We start from the raw sequence: 7,066 nt of genomic DNA, 5'->3' as shown, positions 1-7,066 counted from the left end.
CCAGAACTGGACACAGTACTCAAGATGCGGCCTAACCAGTGCCAAGTACAGGGGAAGAATCTCTTCCCTGGTCCTGCTGGCTACACTATTCCTGATACAGGCCAGGATGCCATTGGCCTTCTTGGCCACCTGGGCATACTGCTGGCTCATGTTCAGCTTCTGGTCAATCAGAACCCCCAGGTTCCTTTCTGCCTGGCCTGTCTCCAACCACTCTGTGCCCAGCCTTTAGTACTGCATGGGGTTGTTGTGGCCAAAGTGCAGGACCTGGCACTTGGCCTCATTGAACCCCATACCACTGGATTCAGCCCACCTATCCAGCTTGTCCAGGTCCCTCTGAAGAACCCTCCATCCTTCCAACAGATCAACACTCCCTCCCAATTTAGTATCATCTGCCAATTTGCTAATGGTACACTCAATCCCCTCATCCAGATCATGAGTAAAGATATTAAACAGGACTGGGCCCAACACTGATCCCTGGGGGACACCATTAGTGATCAACTGCCAACTGGATGCATTACCATTCACCATCACTCTCTGGGCCCGGCCCTCCAGCCAGTTCTTAACTCAGCAGAGAGTGCCCCTGTCCAAGCCGTGGTCTACCAACTTTTCCAGGAGAATGCTATGGGAGACAGTGTCAAAGGTTTTGCTGAAGTCCAGGTAGACTACATCTACAGCCTTCCCCTCATTCACGAGGAGGGTCACCTGGTCATAAAGAGATATAAGATTGGTAAGGCAGGGCCTTCCCCTCCTAAATCCATGCTACCTGGGTCTGATCCCTTGTCCATCCTGCTGGTGCTGTGTGAGTGCACTCAAGATGATCTTCTCCATAACCTTGCCAGGCACTGAGGTCAGGCTGATGGGCCTATAGTTTCCCAGATTTTCCTTCTGGCACTTCTTGTGGATGGGCGTCTCACTGGCCAACTTCCAGTCATACAAGACCTCCCTGGTGAGCCAGGACTGTTGATAAATGATGGAGAGCGGTTTGACGAGCTCTTCCGCCAGCTCCCCCATCACCCTAGGATGGATCCCATCTGGTCCCATAGACTTGTGAGGATCTAAGTGGCTCAACAATTCACTAACTGCTTCCTCCTGGATTACAGGGGGCTATTTGGCTCCCCATCCCTGTCTGCCAGCCCAAGAGGCCAGTTGTCCTGAGGACGACCTGTTTTATTTTTGAAAACTGAGGCAAAGAAGGTGTTAAGCACCTCAACCTTTTCCTCGTCTTTGGTAACTATGTTCCCCTTCGTATAGAACTAAGAATGGAGGTTTTCCTTGCCACTCCTTCTGCTATTGATGTATTTATAAAAACACTTTTTGTTATCCTTAACAGAGGTGGCCAGATTAAGCTCAAATTGTGCTTTCACCTCTCTAATTTTCTTTCTACATGACGTAACCACATTCTTAAACACTTCATAAGTTATCTGTCCTTTTTTCCAAAGGTGAAAAACTCTATTTTATCCCTAAGTTCCTGCAAAAGCTCCCTGTCCTGTCCTTTAAAGCTTTTTGGATTTATTAGCTTTTGTAGATTTTAGAAGTAGTTGTGTAGTAAATGTAGATTTTAATGTAACTGTATAATCCTTTACCCTTTAGCATAGTAGTTTACACATACCCAACCCTATTACCCCATTTCATATCAATCCCTCTAAATTCTGTTAGCATGTTTAGCCTTCTTTCCAAGGTAGAATTGTAGAAAAACACCTCTTTAAGAACATCGCACCCTAGGCCTGAACAACAAGATATCACACAGACAAAGCAACCTTCAAGTCCAGAACTTTGGAGGAGCTCCAAGGACTGTACATGCTGTGAAGAAGATGAAGATGAGGAAGAAGGGGTCCCAAAGACCCCAAACCCAATTCCCGAAGGGGTGTGTTGGAAGGCAGATCTGGGCAGAACTGGGGGCTGGATAGATCTGGGATTGGATGGACCTTATTATAAAATTGTAGAACCATTGCCTGAGTGCATGTGTATTCCCCTGGGCCTGAGGAGGGCCTGATTAAAGGACCTGCTCGTTTTATCTTATCTTATACACTAAATTAGCCTGGAGTTCCTGCACTGATCCTGAGAAGCCCCAGCTCCTAACAATCCTGGGCACAGGTGAGATAAAAGAGCAGCTCTTTTAGGGTTAATTTTGCTAGCAATTCTAAAGTGGGTTTTTCCTGGAAATTGGGGAATATGATGGACTGGAAAGTGGGATTTTTGGGCCCTGTGTTGTTGCAAAAGTTGGTGTTTTCCCAGTCTGTGGGCAAAAAACGTTTCACCTGGGCGGGCAGTTTGATTGGCCTGTGAGGGTTAAGGGGATGCGGGTGAAGGGTTAGGGCAAAGGCAGGGCAGGGACGGTGGACGGTGAATCGTACTACTGTGGTTACTCAGGGGATTTTGTGTTGGCTTGGTACAGCTGGAAGGAAAAGGGATGCCTTTTGTGCATTAAAATAACCTGCCCTCACTCTAAGTTGGTGGTGGTGTGTGGAGAGAGAGCCTGTTTGGTCATCCTGAGGCCTGAGTTCAAATCCAACACTGGGAAGTTTTCTTTCTGCCTGGTAATTGTCATCATGGGTCGTGTCAAGTCCCAAGAGGAGGAGATTCCAAAAGGATCTCCTTAAACCTTGGTTTTACGGCACTGGAGGCATTTGACAGGTCCTGAAAAATCTTTAAAGAGTTATGTAGGTGTCTCAGTCTGATGAGACTGGAATGTTTGCTAAAGAGGATGAGTTATGAGATAGACCAAACTTCTCTCTATCAGCAATTGTAAATTCGAAATTAAGGGGCTTTAATCGAGGAAGTGTGGAAAAACAGAAGAAATAACAACCCTTTATTAAAAGATATATGTATGTTGGCAAAAACAGTAACAGAACACAAAAAAACCCTAGACAGTAGTCCTAGAAAAAGAACACAAAAAAAGTCTGAATGAGTACTTCTCTGTCCTTTAGCGCAGTCCTAATCGTGGCCTGCAGGGGGCGCTGTTGGGTCGCTGGAGGTGCAGAGCCTACAGTACTCTGTCGTGGCCTGCAGGGGGCGCTGTTGGACTCTGGCGGTCACCACACGGGAAGGAGGGGGTCTGGGGGGTGGTCTCGGATCGTGGGAGAAGCAATGGGGGGACCCTTCCCGCCAGTGGGAGAAAAGGGAAAAGAAAGCAGTTCACCCCCACGAGACTCATTGTTGTCTCAGATGACAGTGTCTCTGGGTTCCTTCCCTCTCTCCCAGCGAGCATGGACTTCAATGAAAAACCCAGTAGGTTCCGGCTGGAGTCACAAGGCAGTGGCGGCACAGGGCCGGTGGTCAGACCTCACCAGGACGAAGAAACCAGAAAGACTGGTTCCCAGGCGTTTCCTCCAGAAAATGCCCGGACACAGTCCCTGTCTCCGTCCCAGAGAGAGAACTCCACAGTCTGTCTTTCTCCCCTCTCAGGAGTGTCCTCCATCCCCCAGCCTCTGATGGGCCATTAGCCAGGAATTTGACCAGATCTTTTGTAAAACTAATTGACTCCCTTCCCCCACTCACTCTGTTTTCCTTCAGTGGGGGGGCAGGGGGAAGAAAAATTCTCCTGGATTTTCTAACCTATAACAGTAGGATATCTATAAATATGTGGCCATTGCATGGGCTGCACCAAGGGGAGACTTGGCCGAAGTTTGACTCTTTTCAAATGAATACAGTGTTACAGCTTATGTCGATCCTCCATAAGGAAGTAGTGTATGCTGAATTGTTTCTGGTTTTTTTAAACCGTCTGGAATGGAAGAAGGAATATAAACCAGAGAAAGCCCTGACAGAGGCAGAGCTCTCTGTTACGACCCGCCCCAGGAAAAGGGGAGGGAGGTAACTCAGGTTTTTTATCAATACTTTCCTTGGGGTGGATTAAAGCGAAACGACACTAAATAATCGGTGTCTGAAAACATATATTGCCAAAATTTATTTTAACAATTTTGCATCATCAGGTAAGCCAGCGTTTTGGGTGTTGTCATATAACGATGCAACATAAAGATAACCTTTGGGGGGGGGGAAATGCACAGGGGAGAGAAAACAGGATAAGAGTAAAGAAAAGATGAGAGTGAAAAAGAAATGTATATAGTCACCGCCCACTGGATCCCGCCATGCAGCTTGGCAACCTTGAGAGCGATGGTCACTCACTGAAGTCAGCAATGCAGCTTGGCAACTTTGAGAGCAGTGGTCACTCAGTGGATCCAGGAATGTAGCTTGGTAATCTTGAGAGCGGTGGTCTTGATCAGCAGGCGGTGGGGGAGAAGGAAAAACCCCCACACTCCAAGGAGCTGTGAGTTATTATATCCATGATCAGTGTCACGGGCCATGTCTCAAGCCTCCAGCCTCTCCCTGGGCTTGCACAGAGCTTCCGGGTCTGGCCTGGTTCCCGCCTTTTTAAGATTGGCAGAGAGGGGGGTGGGCCCAGCTGCCCATCTGAGGTATCTTCTTGCCTTTTTAGGGTTCAACACCTTCAGCTCTGAAGGGAGGGATGGACCCAACTGCCCATCAGAGGCATAATGCAAAAGTCAAAAGCCTGCAAAAGTCCCTTGGCAATCCTAGAATGCATAAATCATTAACTATTTCAGTCTCTGACACTCTCAGAAATGGCTTTAGAGAGAGGAAAGAGGAGACACAGTGGCGGTCTGAAAAATAAAAACTAGACGATTCCAGCATGGGGAAAACTGGAATGTTTTATTGAACATGAGAACACAATTTTAAAGGCATCAGGGCTGGATATGTTAATGAAGGGGACAACCTATGTTAACTAGGGAGTTACACAAGTTTTTACTGCAATTTCCAAATAGTTAATTTTTCTTCAAGCAGGATTATATGGGGAATAGAGGGATTACAAGGGTTTAGACATGGTTTTAACAATCATCTCAAAAAGTCCTTTCTTAATTCTACTAGGAACCAGGTTTATATCTCAGGGTTGCACATCAACAGGTCTCAGGACAAGGGTCCAAATTTCTTCAGATCACGAGATGTTTCTCAGCCTTGTTTTCCAAGGTTTGTGATTCAAATATACTGAGCTTTCTTTTGCTGAGAGCTGGGTTTGGGTTCCTACAAGACACCGTGGCAAACATGATCCTATCAGTCAAATTTATGTTAATAGCCTGACAAACGAAGATTTAGATCTTTTATTGCTCCCGATTTGAGAGGGGGAAGCCCAGGCGCCGCCGGACAGGCCAGTGCTGCTGTGGGACAGGCTAGTGCTGGGCCTGCTGCCAGAGTGGCGGGCACAGGTCCTGCTGGATCGACGGGGACTGGACCGGTGGGAGCGGCTGCTACCAGAGCAGCGGCGACGGGAGCTGCCACCATGGGACAAGTGGGGACTGAACTCCCTGTGTACACTGCGGTGGGAGCCACTACAGAGGGTCCTGGGGGGAGTAGTGCTGTTGCAGGGGCCGCCGCGGACACAGGCACAGGCACAGACCACTCCCTGGTTGCGATCGGCATGGATATGGGCCGCCTTGTGTCTGAACACTCTGTGGCTACAAGCGGCACCAAATCGGCTACCCAGGATACCTTGGTAGCCCAGGATATTTTGGCAGCTATGGTCAAAGTGGCTGCTGATGCAGGAGGCGGAGCGGAGATGGCTGTTGCCCCCCCAGTAGACACCAGCACTTTGGGCTTCGCCATTATGGGCGGAGTCGGAGCCGCCTCTTCTGCATTTCAACTTACAGTCCCCTACGGACCTTACCCCCCCACCGGGTATGCTGGGGGCGGGGTCATTCCAACCTCCCTCCCCCCACCAGTATGCAAGTTTTCCCATTCTGGAAGGGGAGGGTTGTGCATCCAGGGCTCGCATTCCCAGCTTTTCCCCCATATCATCAGGGAACGGGTTCCCTGAGGAGGAGGAAGGCACCCCTGGCCTCCAAGAGGAGGCAAAGGCAGAGCCTTCCCCTCTTTGACCCCTCGAGCATGAAAGTTAAAACTATGGATAGTGATTTCACTGACACAGATACAGAAGCCTCTGAGGAGGAAGGAGCTCCTGTAGTAAAATCAAAAACAAATGGAAAAGTTTCCACTGCAACTGCGAGGGGAAGGGGGAGAAGGGTTCATGAGGATCTGTTGGATCCAAGCCCAGTGGCCAGGAGAACTAGAACTAAAAAGGGAAAAACTGTTATAGAGGCTCCCCTGAGACAGGCCATGGGTAACCAGGGACCAATTTTGATGAGTTCCTTTTTCTTTGCTTGAGTTACATTAATGGAAAGCCTCAGTTGGGGAATATAGAGAGAATCCAGAGAAGGTAGTTAATTGTGTAGAAAGAGCAATAAGATCACAAAATCCAGACTGGTATGATCTAGAGGCTATAATGGATACGTTACCTGACAGCATGGAGAAAGAAACTACACCCAGTAGTGGCCAACCCCTATACCTTATTGACCACATTAACAGATGATTTAGGGTGGTTCACTGTGCTTGATCTCAAGGATGCCTTCTTCTGCATTCCCGTGCATAAGGACAGTTGTGGTGGGTTGACCTTGGCTGGACACCAGGTGCCCACCCAGTCGCTCTATCACTCCCCTTCCCAGAGGGACAGTGGAGAGAGTAAGGTGGGAAAAAAAGAAAACAACTCATGGGTTGAGATAAGACAGTTTATTTAAAGCAAAAAGCAAAGCGAAGCTTGCCCACGCCGAAGTGAAAGATAGCAGGTTTTCTTCTCTACTTCCCATGAGCAGTGATGGTCGACCACTCCTGAGAAGCAGGGCTTCAGCACGCGTAACAGTTTCTCAGCAGGCAGCCACTGGAGACAATGAATGCCCATCCTCATGCTCTGTGCCTTAGCTTTTATATCTGAGCTGATGTCATATGGTATGGAATATCCCTTTGTATATAATATCAGCAAAAATTCAGAATTAGTTGCTTATAAATCCTGGCTGCCTAAGAAGCTGAATTAAAACTAAATGTGATTGTTCTAACCAATGTTATTTGAGAAACAGGATTGAAGAATGCTCCAGTGTGGTGGTTTGGGCTAGGCCTTCCTTGGTGACCAGTTTGTAACCAAGGAAGGGTCCAGATTTACCCAGTATTCCCTACGATTTTTACGTAAGCCAGACTATAAGAAGAGAGGAGGAGAGGCCTTCACTCT

This window comes from Neopelma chrysocephalum, unplaced genomic scaffold, assembly GCF_003984885.1.
Source record: "Neopelma chrysocephalum unplaced genomic scaffold, ASM398488v2 Primary Assembly neopelma1_96887, whole genome shotgun sequence".
NCBI lineage: Eukaryota > Metazoa > Chordata > Aves > Passeriformes > Pipridae > Neopelma > Neopelma chrysocephalum.
This window is presented reverse-complemented; position numbering follows the sequence as displayed.